The sequence below is a fragment of the Macaca thibetana genome, chromosome 9 (genome assembly GCF_024542745.1).
Source record: "Macaca thibetana thibetana isolate TM-01 chromosome 9, ASM2454274v1, whole genome shotgun sequence".
NCBI classification, from domain to species: Eukaryota; Metazoa; Chordata; class Mammalia; order Primates; family Cercopithecidae; genus Macaca; species Macaca thibetana.
Genome location: NC_065586.1, coordinates 109946117 through 109963121, shown reverse-complemented (window position 1 = coordinate 109963121; position 17005 = coordinate 109946117). Strand labels below are relative to the sequence as shown.

The 17005-nt window shown below is 38.9% G+C and overlaps 1 non-coding gene across 1 annotated transcript; it reads right to left on the bottom strand.

Moving 5' to 3' along the window:
* Positions 1 to 14482: 14482 nt before the first annotated feature.
* Positions 14483 to 14605, bottom strand: LOC126963488 (small nucleolar RNA SNORA17). The gene has a single exon (XR_007729118.1). It is a non-coding gene; the product is annotated as a small nucleolar RNA SNORA17 (small nucleolar RNA).
* Between the last annotated feature and the right edge of the window lie 2400 nt (positions 14606 to 17005).

The following is a 17005-nucleotide window of genomic DNA, read 5'->3' as shown; positions in this document are numbered from 1 at the left end:
GCTAGAGTGCAGTGGTGCGATCTCGGCTCACTGCAAACTCTGCCTCCCAAGTTCACCCCATTCTCCAGCCTCAGCCTCCCGAGTAACTGGGACTACAGGTGCCCGCCACCACGCCTGGCTTATTTTTTGCATTTTTAGTAGAGACGAGGTTTCACCGTGTTAGCCAGGATGGTCTTGATCTCCTGACCTTGTGATCCGCCTGCCTCAGCCTCCCAAAGTGCTGGGATTACAGGCGTGAGCCACTGTGCCCAGCCCAAGACTTTATTTTTTAGAGCAGTTTTAGGTTCACAGCAAAGTTGAGTAGAAGGTACAGAGATTTCCCTTATACTTACTACCACCCCCACGTGCTTAGCTCCCCCGTGATCAACATTGCTCACGTGAATGGTACATTTCTCACAATAGATGAACCTATGTTGACACATCATAGTCACTCAAAGTCCACAATTTACATTAGGGTCACTCTTGGTGTTGTACATTCCTTGGTTAGTATAATGTGTAATGACACATCCCCCATTGTAATATCCTGCAAAATTTTTGCTATCCCAAAAATCCTTGTTCTCTGCTTATTCATACTTCCATCCCCCAAAACCCCTGGCAAGCAGTTATCTTTTTGCTGTCTCCATAGTTTTGCTTTTTCCAAAATGTCATGTAGTTGGAATCAGACAGTAGGTATCCTTTTCAGATTGGTTTTTTCACTTTGTAATATACATTTAAGGGTCTTCCACGTCTCTTTGTGGCTTGATAGCTCATTTCTTTTTAGCGCTGAGTACTATTCCTTTGTATGGATGTATCTCAGTTTGTTTATCCATCACCTACCGAAGGAAATCTTGATTGCTTCCAAGTTTTGGCAATGAGGAATAAAGCTGCTATAAACATCCTGATCTAGGTTTTTCTGTGGGCTAAGTTTTCAACACCTTGGGTGAATATCATACTACCCAGCAACCTCAATCCTTGATAAGAGTATGTTTGGTTTTATAAGAAAGCGCCAAACTGTCTTCCTAAGTGGCTATACAATTCTGTATTCCCACCCACAACTAATGAGCGTTTCCTGTTGCTCCACAGCTTCACTAGCACTTGGTGTCAGTTTCCTGGATTTTGGTCATTCTCTTAGGTGCATAGCGATATCTCCTTTTTGTTTTCATTTGCATTTCCCTAGTGACATATGATATGGAACATCTTTTCATATGGTTATTTGCCATCTATATATCTTCTCTGATGAAGTGTCTGTTCAGATCGTTGGCTCATTTTTTAATCGGGTTGTTCATTTTCTTATTGTTGAGGTTTTTTAAATTTGTATTTTATTTTTTCTTATTTAAAAAAAAATTACAGTACTTTGAGTTGCTGTTTTACGTTTTTTGTTTTGTTTTGTTTTTTTAACAGATGGGGTCTCACTAGGTTGCCCATGCAGGAGTACAGTGGCTATTCACAGGTGCCATTATAGCACAGTACAGCCTCAAACTCCTAGCCTCAAGCTGTCCTCTTGCCTCAGCCTGGGGAGTAGCTAGGACTCCTGGAGCATGCCACTGTACCTGGTTATTGTTGAGTTTTGAGAGTTATTTGTATATTTTGGATAACAGTCCTTTATCAGATATATCTTTTGCAAATATTTTCTCCCAACTTGTGTCTTGTCTATTCATTCTCTTGGCAGTGTACAATGTCTTTTTTTTTTTTGACTGAGTTTCCCTCTTTGACCCAGGCTGGAGTATAGTGGCATGATTTCAGCTTACTGCAACCTCTGCCTCCCGGGTTCAAGTGATTCTTCTGCCTCAGCCTCCGAAGTAGCTGGAATTATAGGCGCCCACCAACATGCCCAGCTAATTTTTGTATTTTTAGTAGAGATGGTTTTTTCGCCATGTTGGCCAGGCTGGTCTCAAACTCCTGACCTCAGGCGATCCTCCTGCCTTGGCCTTCCAAAGTGCTAAGGTTACAGGCATGAGCCACCGTACCTGTCCTACAGTGTACAATGTCTTTTGCAGAGCAGAACTTTTTAATTTTAATGAAGTCTGTCTTATCGATTATTCCTTTCATGGATCATGCCTTTGGTGTTGTATTTAAAAATTCATCTCCATACCCAAGGTCGTCTAGATTTTCTTTTATAATGTCTCCTAGGAGTTTTATTGTTTTGTGTTGTACACTTAGATCTGTGATCCATTCTGAGTTATAGTGTAAGGTCTGTTTCTAAATTTATTATTTGGCATGTGGATGTCCAGTTGTTCCAACACCATTTGTTGAAAAGACTATCTTTTCTCCATTGCTTTGCTTTTGTTCCTTTGACGAAGATCAGCTAACTATATTTATGTGGGTCTATTTCTGGACTCTTTAGTCTGTTCCATTGATTTATTTGTTATTTCACCAATACCACACTCTCTTGATTACTATAGCTTTATTGTAAGTCTTAAGTCAGGTAGTGTCAGTTCTCTTTCTTCTCCTTCAGTATTATATTCACTTTTCTTGGTCTTTTGCCTCTCCATATAAACTTTACAATCAGTTTGTCAATATCCTCAAAATAACTTGGTGGGAGTTTGATTAAGATTGTACTAAATCTATAGATCAAGTTGGGAAGAACTGACATCTTAACAATATTGAGTCTTCCTACCTATAAACATGGAATATTTCCATTTATTTAGTTCTTCTTTGATTTATTTCATCAGAGTTTTGTAGTTTTCCTAATACAGATCTTGTGTGCATTTTGCTAGATTTATACCTAAGTATTTCATTTCTTTTCTGCTAATGTAAATTGTATCGTGTTTTAAATTTCAAATTGCACTTCTTCATTGCTGGTATGTAGGAAAGCAACTGGCTTCTGTATATTAACTTGTATTCTTCAACCTTTGTATAATCTTGATTTCCTATATAGACAGTTATGTCATTTGTGAACAAAGATGGTTTTATTTCTTCGTTCTCAATCTGTATACCTTTTACTTCCTTTTCTTGACATTGCATTAGCTAAGACTTCCAGTATAATATTGAAAAAGAGGGATGAGAGGGGACATCTTTGCCTTATTCCTAATATTAGTGGGGAAGCTGCTAGTTTCTCACCATGAAATATGATGTTAGCTTTAGGGCTGTTTTTAGATATTCTTTATTAAGTTGAGGAAGTTACCCTCTATTCCTAGTTTACTGAAAGGTTTTATCATGAATGGGTGCTGGATTTTGTAAAATGCTTTTTTTTGCATCTATGATCTTGTGACTTTTCTTCAGTCTTTTGTTGTGATACATTATGTTATTTGATTTCAAACGAGCTTCGCATACCTAGGATAAATCCCACTTGATTATGATTTACAACTCTTTACACATTGTTGGATTTGCTGTAATATTTTGTTAAGGGTTTTTGTATCTATGTTCGTAAGAGATATTGGTTTATAGTTTTCTTATAATCACTTTGTCCAATTTTGGTAATAGGGTAATGCTGGTCTTTTAGAATGAATTAGGGAGTATTCCTCTGCTTCTGTCTTCTGAAAGAGATTGTGAAGAATTTGTGTAATTTCTTCCTTAAATGTTTAGTAGAACTCACCAGTGAACTGATCTGAGCCTGGGACTTTATGTTTTGGAAGGTTGTTCATTATTAATTGAATTTCTTTAATTGATATGGGCCTATTCAGATTGTCTATTTCCTCTTGTGTGAGTTTTGACAGGTTGTGTCTTTTAAAGAATTGGCTCATTTCCTTGAGGTTATCGTTTGTTTTGTTTTTGGATTTTAGGATTTATAGCTGTGACATTCATGAAATTTTATAGAATCTCAGTGAAAATAATTCAACTTGTGGCTTTGAACAAGACAATTCAAAAAGCTTAGATAATCACCCAATAGAGGAGGCAGAAAAGTTTGCATGTTTATCTGAACTATTCCACTTAAGACACCAGAAAACTAAAAGTTTAAGTTGCAGTGTTTCATATAAAGTGAGATTATGTAATTTATTTATGTATCCTAATCACTTCAACATAGATTGAATAGCTGATCTAAAGTGAAAATTTGGGGACAATGCATATTAAAGATCTTTTTATATGGTCTAAATAAGACAACAGCTAGTAAAATGCATGTATGCATGTGTGTATTTGTGTATTCTTGCATTAGCTCTAGCAATGAAATTAAAGACTTTAATGTTTTTAGAGAAATAGTCATGGAAATTTTTCAATAAAAATCAGAAGGATAGTATTCTCCATGAACTTTATTTCATGGGTTTGGATTTTACTTTGTAGAGGTAAGAGTTATGGGGGATCACATTTAGAAGAACAGAAGCGTTTAGGGGGACACAGTGGTAGTGTTTATGTTCTCAGTTAACTTCAATTACAAATTTAAAATAATTTAGCTTGTTTTGAGGTTTTAAACTTTTTGTAAGCTATTAAGAGTTATCATTAGAAAAACTTTATATTGTCTGTGATTATAGACATTCTTAACGTAGGGGAGATAGTCAAGTCGTCTGGGGTTATTTTTATTTATTAATTGAAAGATTTTTTCCCACTAGAATTGTCATTTTTCATTGGTAAAAAGATTTTTTATGATTATAAATGTTTTTGAAAATCCAAGCATGTTATTTTAAGAGCAGCCTCAGCCTTTTTATTATTCTGTGCAAAAACATCTTTCTACATGAACTTCATCATTTGTGGCAGCTTGGAATAATGTCCCGCTATTGCTAGAAATGTAAAACCTCATTTAAGGGACATACCAAATAGTATTATAAATAAGTCACAACCACAACTAAACTTTTCTAGGTTCTATTGACAGCATATATTGAAATTCTTAGTTCTGATACAACATTTTGGTAGGTAAAAATTTTCCATTTTTAAGTGAGATGAAAGAAAAAGAAACCTACCACCAACCCAAAATATCTGGCAACTCTTAACATCCTAAAATATGTGAAGAGAAGGGGAAGTAGAATCAAGCCAATGTAGGGGAAATGTTTTGCTTTATATTTACTTGGAACTTTTCAGAAAGTTTTTTTTTTTTTTTTTTAATGGAGTCTCGGTCTGTCGCCCAGGCTGGAGTGCGGTGGCGCAATTTCAGCTCACTGCAACCTCTGCCTCCCAGGTTCAAGCAGTTCTCCTGCCTCAGCCTCCCAAGTAGCTAGGACTACAGGCGCACACCGCCAGGCCCAGATAGTCTTTTGTATTTTAGTAGAGTCGGAGTTTCACCATGTTGTCCAGGCTAGTCGTGAACTCCTGAGCTCAGGCAATTCGCCAGCCTTGGCTTCCCAAAGTGCTGGGATTACAGGCGTGAGCCACTGCGCCCGGCCTTCAGAAAGCTTCTTTATAAGCTTATTTGACATTGAACATTGTATTACCAGGTGTAGTAACACTTGAAAGGCTGATTACAAATTCATTTAACTTTTATCTAATGGGAAAACCTCTCCCACTTAATGTCAATGCCTTTTACATTTAAATTATCACTTATTCTGTATTTACTAATGTACCTAAATATGAAATTTCTCTTTTGGAAACACGTTTAATTTTAACTTTAATTTTAAATTTCATTTAAATTTAAAAATTAAATGAGTTGTATTCCTGTGGATCAAGTGCATCCAGAATTTCCTTATTCAGTCTTGAATAACCATCAATAACTGCACTAAGGAATTAAGAAAATACTCTTCAGGTGCTAATCTCTAAAATAATCTGTCTTAAAACAGAGTCGATATTAGTTTTATTTTTATTCATTTAGTTCATTTGGTATTGATCTTAGAAAAATGATACTGTTGGTTGTGTCCCCACCCAAATCTCATCTTGAATTGTAGTTTCCATAATCCCCATGTGTCCTGGGAGGGACCAGGTGAAGATAATTGAATCCTGGGGCTGGTTTCCCCCATCCTGTCCTCATGATAGTGAGTTAGTTCTCACGAGATCTGATGCCTTTATATGGGGCTTCGCCCCTTCACTGGGCACTCATCGTCTTCCCTGCTGCTCTGTAAAGAAGTGCCTTCAGCCATGATTGTAAGTTTCCTGAGGCCTCCCTAACCATGTGGAACCGTGAGTCAATTAAACCTCTTTTCTTTATAAATTACCCACTCTTGGGTATTTCTTCATAACAGCATGAGAATGGATACTTACAGATGCCAATACAAGTTATTTGAAGTTAGCAAAAGCATAAGTTAATGGTTATGAATAGTAGAACAGTTGAGTCATGAGAATTACTTCCAATCTGAACACTTGAAAGCTTTTAACTTGGCAATCATTTTAATGTGCTAATTCTGTTTCATTTATCCTTTTCCCTTAGTATCTACTCCTTCCTCCCAAAAGTAGACATATTCCCTTTGCATCATTATGCATTCCCTCCATAATTTCACAGTTCCATTTTCTATAAATCAGAAATAATTTATAAAGCATTTGTTATGGAGTATACCAAGTATACGCAACCAGGTATAACACAAAATTACTAATTTCTTAAACATTCATAGCTGGGCCAGAGCTAAGGTAAGGCAGAGGAGGTGGCTAGGGTGATGAATTTAAAGAGGTGCTCCTTTTTAAGGCTGACCCTGTACTTACGGGACCCTGAGAGTGAGTGGCCTCATGAAATTTTGCTCTAGAAAACCTGTCTTTACTCACCCTACTCCTAGCCCTGAGTCATAGCATCTAGTTATGTTCTTTTGCTGTTTGCATGAATAAAAATGGCTTTCTAAGTAAAATATTATTATATCTTTGTTTTTAGTACACATTGAAACATAAACATTTAAATCTGAATGTAAAAGAGTACTTTTTAAAGAACTTCCGAATACCTTAATATCAAGATAATTAGTATCAGTTTTTCTGAAGCATCAAACCTAGATTCCTTTGAGACCCTTCCCCTAGTATACTGTAAACACTTAAGGTCAGAGCCTGTATCTTATTCATGATTCAGTACCTTTTTCAGTGTCTGCCCAGAGACAGTTCACATAAGTGATAAATACTTGAATGAATCTTGAATAAACAGTGACAAAAATCCATGTATATTATTTTTTATTTTCTTTTTGAGACAGAGTCTCGCTCTGTTGCCCAGGCTGGAGTGCAGTGGCGTGATCTCGGCTCACTGCAAGCTCCGTCCCCCGGGTTCACGCCATTCTCCTGCATCAGCCTCCCGAGTAGCTGGGACTACAGGCGCCCGCCACCATGCCCGGCTAATTTTTTTTGCATTTTTAGTAGAGACAGGGTTTCACCATGTTAACCAGGATGGTCTCGATCTCCTGACCTCGTGATCTGCCCACCTCAGCCTCCCAAAAATGCATGTACATTCTAAGAATTGACTTCCAAAATTATTTTACATGTATTCCTGGGATGAAAATAGTTTTATTCCACAAGGAACACTGGAAATAAAAATATACTGAAACTAAACACTCAGCTAATTGTTTTCGTACATTAAAGCATCTGTTACTTAAGCCCAAGTCAGTGTAGGAACAATTTAGAGAATAAACTTTTTTTGGTGATGATCTATCACTTCACTGTCACTAAAATCAGTCATTGAGCATCTGAATCTTTGTCCCAGGAATGTATATTCTATCAAGTAACATTATTTATTGATTAACTGCTATATGCCCCACACCATTCTTGGTGTTTTGGGGAATTCAAGATAAGAATAATTCAATCTAGCAAGCATTTATTTTATTTTACTTTTTTAAAATTTGACTTTAAGTTCTGGGATACATGTACTGATTGTGCAGGTTGGTTACATAGGTATACATGTGCCATGGTCGTTTGCTACACCTATCAACGTGTCATCTCTAGCAAGCATTTATTGAGTGGTTTTTTTTGTAAAGGGTGAAAAGGATACAAGCACAGTGCTTTGGTAGCGGATTCACACATAAACAGTTGCAAACATCAGAGAATTAATACTAGGAGAGAAGGCATGTCCTTAGGCACCATATAAGTCAAGCTGTGATAAGGGGTAGAGTATTAGACAAAGTGCTATGAAGGGATTTAAAAAGGAGAAATTCTGAAAACGAAGGGTCTATACAGAAGATGGCTCTTGACATGGACTTAAAAGTTTAGCAGATTTTTCATAGACTGGATAGCAATCCAAGGGACAGCAGAGGCCTGGAGGTGCAACAGCAGAGGGGTGGAAGAGGAGCTTTACGTAACTGATGTGTTGGCATCTGTTAACTCAGGCTAGAAAGGGTAGATGGGGAAGTTGACAAAGAGCTTTGAAATCCATAGGAAGGTGCTTGGGGGTTATTCTGAAGAAAATTGGGAGTTCTTAAAGATTTTGGGGCAGTCAATATATTATGTGTTGGAAATGAAGTATAAAAGAAAAATAGATGGTAGAGGGATAAAGATACATAGCTATAAAATTGATAGACACACACAAATATATACCTTAATAATATATACAGTATAGTATTGTAGCTTGACTGGAGAACTGGCCTACGCCTTAGATCTTGAGAGACACATCTCAATTGTGGGGTCTCTGTGAAGTGTTGAAGCTTAAGACAAGGTCCTTGCCTTTAAGGAATTTAGAGTTTACTTAGCCTGGACGAAACCTAATATATGTAAAATACTTAAGAAATTAATTCTGTGGTTTCATATCTTGAGAATCGTGAGATTTAGGGTAGATTGAAATTGTATGCTCTAGCTGATGAAATAGAACACACAGGAAACTAATTTAGAAACACAAAATAAAAGTGTGTAAAGTCATAAGTGTGTGTAAAGTCATAAGTGATCAATTGGACTGATCTTTAAACAACTTATTTGATTTAAATCAAACTTGGTTTTGCATAAGTGCTACTTCTGTGTTTTAGACTGAATTTGGGTGGGGGGTGGTTAAATCCTGGTAGAACTATAGTAGATTACGTAGAGATTTAAAAACACCGCTTTGTCCCAAATATGATAGGCTTTTTTTTTTTCCCAAATAAAAAGGAAGTTTAGCAAAGTCAAATTTCATTACTGTATAAGCCCTTCTGTTATTTCAATAGGACAGCAAGTGCTTAAGATCATAAAACAGCATCAAAGCAGGGCTTTAATACACCATTAGATAATGTTACTAAACTGTTTTTTAAATTTGTTTGAAAGGACTATTATAAATTTCCTGCTGAAGCCCTGAGCTCTGATTACATAACACATGGGATAAACAGGTAAAATTGTAAAATAAACTAAAAGCAACAGTATCTGCAAGCAGGCAAGAAAGCCCAAATATCCTTGTGTGCTAAGTCAGCCAGGTTTTTTTTATTAGTGTCTTTTATCTATGGAGAGTGCTGAACTCTATTATTTATTTATTTATTTATTTATTTATTTATTTATTTATGAGACGGATTCTTGCTCTGTCTCCCAGGCTGGAGTGCAGTGGTATGATCTTGGCTCACTGCAACCTCCATCTCCTGGGTGCAAGCAATTCCCGTGCCTCAGCCTCCTGAGTAGCTGGGACTACTGGTGCACGTTACCATGCCCGGCTAACTTTTGTATTTTAGTAGAAATGGGGTTTCACCATGTTGGCCAGGCTGGTCTTGAACTCCCGAAGGTGACCTGCCCACCTCAGCCTCTCAAAATGCTGGGATTACAGGCGTGTGCCCGGCTCCCAAACTCTATTTAAAAAATTTGTTTTAAACAGTTTTATTGAGAAATGATTCACATACCATATGATTCACACATTTAAAGTGTACGACTCATTGGTTGTTATTATATTTACAGAGTTGTGCAACCATCACCACAGTCAGTTTTAGAACACTTTTATCATCCACAAAGAATCCCTAGACTGGGCGTGGTGGCTCACACCTGTAATCCCAGCACTTGGGGAGGCTGAGGCGGGTGGATCACAAGGTCAGGAGATCAAGAGCATCCTGGCCAACATGGTGAAACCCCATCTCTACTAAAAATACAAAAATTAGCTGGGTGTGGTGTCACACCCCTGTAGTCCCAGCTACTCGGGAGGCTGAGTCAGGAGAATCGCTTGAACCCAGGAGGTAGAGGTTGCAGTGAGCCAAGATTGTGCCATTGCACTCCAGCCTGGGTGACAGAGCAAGACTCCATCTCAAAAAAAAAAAAAAAAAAGAATCCCTGGACCCATTAGCAATCATGCCTCAGTGCCCTACTACCTGTCTTCTCTGGTCCTAGGCAACAACTAATTTTCTGTCTGTATAGATTTAACTGTTCCAGACATTTCTTTATAAACAGAGTTATATAACACATGGCTTTTTTCACTTAGCATAATTTTCAAGGTTTGTCCATGTTGTAGCATGTATCAGTATTTCATTCTTTTTCGTGGCCAAATATTCCATTGCTTGAAAATGCCACATTTTGTTTACCCATTCATCTGTTAGTGGATATGCGGGTTGGTTCCACTTTTTGGCTATTATGAATAATGCTGCTATGAACATTGGTGTGTAAGGTTTTATGTGGATATATATTTCATTTCTCTTGGGTATATACTTAGGAGTAGGATTGCTGGGTCATATGGTCACTGTAAACTTTTTGTGGGACTGCCAGATTGTTTTTCAAAGTGCTGCATCACTTTACATTCCCACCAGCAATGTATGAGAGTTCCATTGTCTCCACATCCTCACCAACACTTGTTATTGTTTTGCTTGTAGCCATCTTGGTGAGTGTGAAGTGGTATCTCATCGTAATTTTAATTTGCATTTTTCTAATGACTACTGATGTTGAGCATCTCTTCACTAACTGTTTTGAAAGGGAGCAATGTACAGAAAGCTCAATTAAATGGGTGTTCTAAAATGTATTATTTAAACCCAAGCAAAATAGTTTTATAGACTTTGGCCTTGAATTGCTAGATGATTATGATGTTTAATCATAAGATTACAATTTTGGTCCAATGAGAATTATTTGAATTAATTATAGGGTAAAGTTAAAATGCACAGCAGCATTCCAGGTGTCATGAAGTGGTTACATGCAGTGCAGGTAGGACAGTTACTGCTCCAGATTGCAGAATGGAATGAAAATGAATTCTTAATTATAAGTTGCAGTGGAAAACTTGAGATAGGAGAGTTTTAAATATTAAGGTAGATAACATCAGCTGACCTCAAATAAGCAATGTCATTTTTAAAAAGTGTTGATGTGAATATATGAAATGTAAATCTTTAGTTGTTAAACTTTAAAATTGCAGCAGGCTCTTATAGATCTTCTCTGAAAGTCGGATAATGAAATTGATAAACTATTTGAGTTACTTTTAGCTCCAGAGTCTATAATTATATAATTCCTGGTTAAGATCAAGTTTTTTAAAACATACATAGTAAAAGCATAGAGTTTTAAACAACCCAGCTATTCACATGTCATGAGAATAGACAAGCAGCCAAGAAACTTATCTTCTAGTTTCCAAGGTCTTGACTTTTATTTAAGAACTCTATTCTTATTCCAGGTTGTATCCTAGTACTTTATTCATATTTATTAGAGTTTTTAACAAGTTTTTGACAAAGAGCAGGTAAGATAAGTCAGGAGTCATTAGAAGTTCAGCACAAAGCGTTTTTGGTCAGCATTTGAAATCCCTGGACGAGAGGAAACAGATGGGTTTGGTTACATTATCATTGCTGTGCCAAATAAACAGTTGGGGGAAAACATTAAATATCCTTTTGCTACATATCTGCTTCCAGGCTAGGAATGGTGTTTGATGTTAACAGTGGTAGCCTTTTCATCTAATTTAGTGATAGAAGCTTGAAAATGTTTTTAAATATATAACATAAAAAAACAAAGTTTATATGAATCCTCATCAGGTGACCTAGTTTATTAATTCAGGAAACATTTGTTGAATGGTAATTATGTGTAAGATACTATGATGGACAGAGGACTGGAACTTAGATTCATTCCTTTGGGAAATCTTCAGGGACAAGGTAGCATTTGAGGCGCAATTTCATTTTATTTTATTATTTATTTATTTATTTATTTATTTATTTATTTATTTGAGATGGAGTCTGACTCTGTGGCCCAGGCTGGAGTGCAGTGCCACCATTTTGACTTACTGCAACCTCCACCTCCCAGGGGGTTCAAGCAATTCTCCTGCCTCAGCCTCCCGAGTGGCTGGGACTGCAAATGCACCACCGTACCTAGCTAATTTTGTATTTTTAGTAGAGGTGGGATTTCACCATGTTGGCCAGGCTGGTCTCAAACTCCTGACCTCAAGTAATCTGCCTGCTTCAGCCTCCCAAAGTGCTGGTATTACAGGTGTGAGCCACAGTGCTCAGCCCTGAGGTGGAATTTTAAACAGGAGCACAATTGGGATACTCATACGTGAGATAAAAGCTAAGAATGGCAATTATATCTTAAAAAAAAATCAAAGATGGTTGTGAGTAAAACCTTCATCTCAGGGAAGAGTTGGACAGAATCCATACATGCAAGAAATATTTAAGTGTTCACTGAAATAGTTCAGGCAATAAGGTGAGCAGTTGAAAAACAACCAAAAAGGCCGGGTGTGGTGGCTCACACCTGTCATCCCAGCACTTTGGGAGCCTGGGGCGGGTGAATCACGAGGTCAGGAGTTCAAGACCAGCCTGGTCAACATGGTGAAACCCTGTCTCTACTAAAAATACAAAAATTAGCCAGGCGCAGTGGTGCATGCCTGTAATCCCAGCTGCTGGGGAGGCTGAGGTGGGAGAATCACTCGAACCCAGAAGAGGGAGGTTGCAGCGAGCCAAGATTGTACCACTCTACCCCCGTCGGGGCCACAGAGACTCCATCTCAAAAAGAAAAACAACCAAAAAGTCAGAGATGCTGGCTTTTAAAGGGCTTGTGGACTATCCAAAGAAGTGAGCAGATCATAATTCGTTGCTGGGGAAGGAGAATGGTGTGGGTAGAGGTGAAGTCAAAGCTGGAAGTTGAATATTAAGGAGAAAGACAGCCCCATTAAAACCAAGCCACCTCATCATCTCCTTCTGTCATTCAGTCATATTCAAAGGAACAACCATTTCACAAAGACATATGGAAACCATTTAAATCTTTTCTGTAGCCTCACAAAAATGTCAAAAGGGAGTCTCATAAGGTATGTTACAAGGTCAACAGTCATTGTTAAATGGGAGAATTCTTAAGCTAAAATATTAATATAATTTCAGTTAAATTGGTACATAGATAATGCTTATTTTCCTCCTCTCATGCCAAGATTCATTAACAAGGCAGGGAAGATACTAAAAAGGAATATGTTCACAAGGATAAGATGGTAGAGGAGACATCAATCGATGAGATATTTCAACTAGATTTCAGAAGACAGGAAAAAACTACAGAATAAGTGACGGATAGGTGGCATAATGGACAGTCTGGAGTGAGTTGAAGCTGATATGCACACAAATTCAATTCATTCCCGATTCCCCACCACATCACCTATCAAGTCACTTATCCTGTAGTTTTGTCTGTGTGTGAGAAACAAAGGATGTTATTAACTTGAGGCAAGCTAAGAGTTGTATAGAAAAAGAAATGTAATCTCAGCATACTATTTTTTTCCACAATGAACAATATTTATATACTAATGATGAAGTTGTGAAAACAAAATATCTTGGGCCCCCAAAATCACTAAGCTAAAGGAAAAACTCAAACTGGGAGCTGCTTAGGGCACACCTGCCTCCCATTCTATTCAGTCATCCCTCTGCTCACTGAGGTAGATGCATATCTGATTGCCTTCTTTGGAAAGGCTCATCAGAAACTCAAAAGAATACAACCATTTGTCTCTCCCCTATCTGTGACCTGGAAGCCCATTCCCCAATTTGAGTCTTCCTGCCTTTGCTTCAAGTGGTCCCACCTTTCCAGACTGAACCAATGTACTTCTTGTGTATATTGATTAATGTCTCCTGTCTCCCTAAAATGTGTAAAATCAAGCTGTGCCCTGATCACCTTGGGCACACGTTGTCAGGACTTCCTGAGGCTGTGTCATGGGCCCGTGTCCTCAATCGTGGCAAAAAAAAAAAAAAAAAAAAAAAAAAAAAAACCAACCAAAAAAACCCTTTCTGAATTAACTGAGACCCGTCTCAGATGTTCTGGATCCACCATGTAAATAGTGATTAATAATTTAGTCAAAATTAAGGCTGTAATGCTATTAAGAAATGGGAAAGAGGTAGATATGAGAGAGAATGGTTGAATCAGTTCCCCGCTGAAAACTGTCCCATGGAAATTCCTTAGCCTGGTTTTAAAATCTCCACATTGTTCAGTCCTATCCGCTACCTGATCTAAGATTCTCCCACTCTCTGCTTCTTTAACCTCTGTTCAGTGACCTGGCCTTCTCTTTCTCTCTCTCTTTTTTTTTTTTCCTTAAATAACAAGAATGCTTGGCACAGAATCAAGAACACAATAAAGTGGCTGCCGTTACTGCTATTAACAGAGACACCAGCAAACCCTTCCCCAGTCCTGCCCTTCGTGATCCTGACACAGTGTGCAGCATGGACCAGCACGCACCAGACCTGATCGATCCTCTCACAGTCTCTTAAAACTCACTAATGAAGGCTGCTCCTGGTGAAGGCACCCTCTACCTTCCCACTGTCCCTTCAGACCCCTAGTGGCCAGCCCAGCCCAGCGCGAGGGTCAGAAAGCCCACTCACAAGGCCCGCCCTCTCTCCCAGATACCAGTGAAGGAAAACAGATGCCAAGTCCACAAAACAGGAGTGTCAGACTATTAAACATTCGAACATTCACAGGGCAGAACACTGAGCATTGACATAGCCGCTGCCACCTAATGACACAAATGTGACACAGCAGCCACGTCTGCAACGCCTCTAGAGGCAGTTCTTTCTCTTTAACAAGTCAAGTTCTTTCCTTCCTCGGAGCCTTTGCCTTCAATCTTTCCTCTGTATAAAATGTTCTTTTGGCAGAAAATCAGTTGGTTCCCCATCGTGTTCCCCTCCTCTTCCACAGTAACAGAATTTTCGCTTAGCATGTAGCTGCCCAGAATAGAAATTACATTTCAAGTTTCTCTTGTAGCTAGGTGTGCTTATGTGACTAAGGTCTGGCCAAAAAGATGTGAGCAGAAGAGATGGGAAATTACTGAATTGTGTCCTTATAGAGAACTGCCCTTCTCCTTCTTCCTCCATCTTGCTGTTTGGAACATGGAGGTGGTGGAGCCACAGGGCACCTTCCAGATGAAGGACCGAAGGAGCCTGGGTCCCTGGATGGCCTATTCTCAGGCTACTCCATGAGACAAATAATAAACGTACTTGCTTATGCCATTGTTAGAGGGTCTCTGTTACATGTGCTGATGCCTGTCACGGCACTTCCCAGAGAGCTTCACATGGCAGACCCTGCTTATCATTTAGGGGCTCAGCTCTGACATCACCTTAGAGAAATATTTCTGACCACCCTACTGAAAGTCAGGCGGTTAAATCTCTACCACTCTCTTTTATTTTCTTGATAGCACATAGCAGTATATGGAATTGTTTTATTTCATTATTTGCTTTTTACTTGTCTTTCTCCTGGAATTTAAGTTTCATGAATGCAGTGACCTTGTTGTTTTGCTCATTGCTGGAGTCCTAATGCCTGGAACAGTGCCTGGCACATAGTGGGTGCGCAATATATATTCGCTGCATGATTGACTACATCAAACAGGGAATTCAGTAGATGGGAGGTCAGTAGATAAATAAATCAGTAAAAAGTGACATACTCATACTGTTCAGACATACAGAGTTACATTAGGAAAAGCAACAGCTAAAATAGTCTTAAGTGGTTGCTTCTGGGGATCAGGGCTGAAGTGAGAACAGGTGAGACAGAGTGCTATTTTTAAAAAATTTTTGATACTATTAGATTTTTAAACTTGTGCATATATTATTTTGGAAAAGACCAAATTTAAGAAATAATTAAGAGGCTTCGCACAGTGGCTTCATGCCTGTAATGGCAGCACTTTGGGAGGCCAAGGTAGGTGCATCACTTGAGGTCAGGAGTTCCAGACCAGCCTGGCCAACATGGCAAAACCCCATCTTTACTAAAAATACAAAAATTAGCCAGGCACGGTGGTGTGTACCTTTAATCCCAGCTACTCGGGAGGCTGAGGCAGGAGAATGGCTTGAACCTGGGAGGCGGAGGTTGCAGTGAGCCGAGATTGTGCCACTGCACTCCAGCCTGGGCAACAGAGTGACTCCATCTCAAAATAAATAAATAAATAAATACTCTGTAGTCATTCAAATGATGCGGTAGAAGAATGCTTAAGGACATGGAACGACATCTATGACAATATATCATATGTAGAGCAAGACTCAATTTTTATACGTGTATGAAGCACACAACTTTAAAAAGATGCTGTTAAGAGTTCATGCACACAGTCAATTCCTAACTTTAGATATAAATGGATATACCATTTTTATTAATAGAACCAGTGTTTCCTGGTTAACAATGTTGAGTGAATATCAAAAGACTTCAGGTTTGAAGGGACAACACAGTGTCTTCCTTCCCAGAGCTCCTATGGGCCTTTGTCCAACCTTCTTTTTAGCCACGTACTGAGGAGTTTTGCCCTTATCCTAAGAGCAGCGAGGAGCCAGTGAAGTATGTTTAGCAGCAGTGGTATGATAAGATTGTTTTTAGGCAGATTTGTGGAAATGGCTTTCAAAGGCGAGCTTGGAATCAGAAAAATAATTAGGAGGCTATGAAGTCAATCAAGGCAAGAAATGATGGATACTTAAAACAGGAAAGCAGCAGTCAGGTTAGAGAGAAGAGGACTGTCTGAAGAACAGCGCAGAGGGTTGGCAGTCTTGGCGGGAGTGAAGAAGGCTCCAAGGCTATAAGCTCCATGAGGGCAAGGACTACTTTGACTTTGTTTATTACTCTGTCCTGGGCCTGCCTAGCACAGTGCAGGCACAATATATCCTAGCACATATTACTGACACTCAGGAAATATTTGTGATCTTTTTTTTTTTTTCTTTGAGACGGAGTCTCGCTCTGTCACCCAGGCTGGAGTGCAGTGGCTGGATCTCAGCTCACTGCAAGCTCTGCCTCCAGGGTTTATACCATTCTCCTGCCTCAGCCTCCCAAGTAGCTGGGACTACAGGCGCCCGCCACCTCGCCCAGCTAGTTTGTATTTTTTAGTACAGACGGGGTTTCACCGCGTTAGCCAGGATGGTCTCGATCTCCTGACCTCGTGATCCGCCCGTCTCGGCCTCCCAAAAGTGCTGGGATTACAGGCTTGAGCCACCACGCCCGG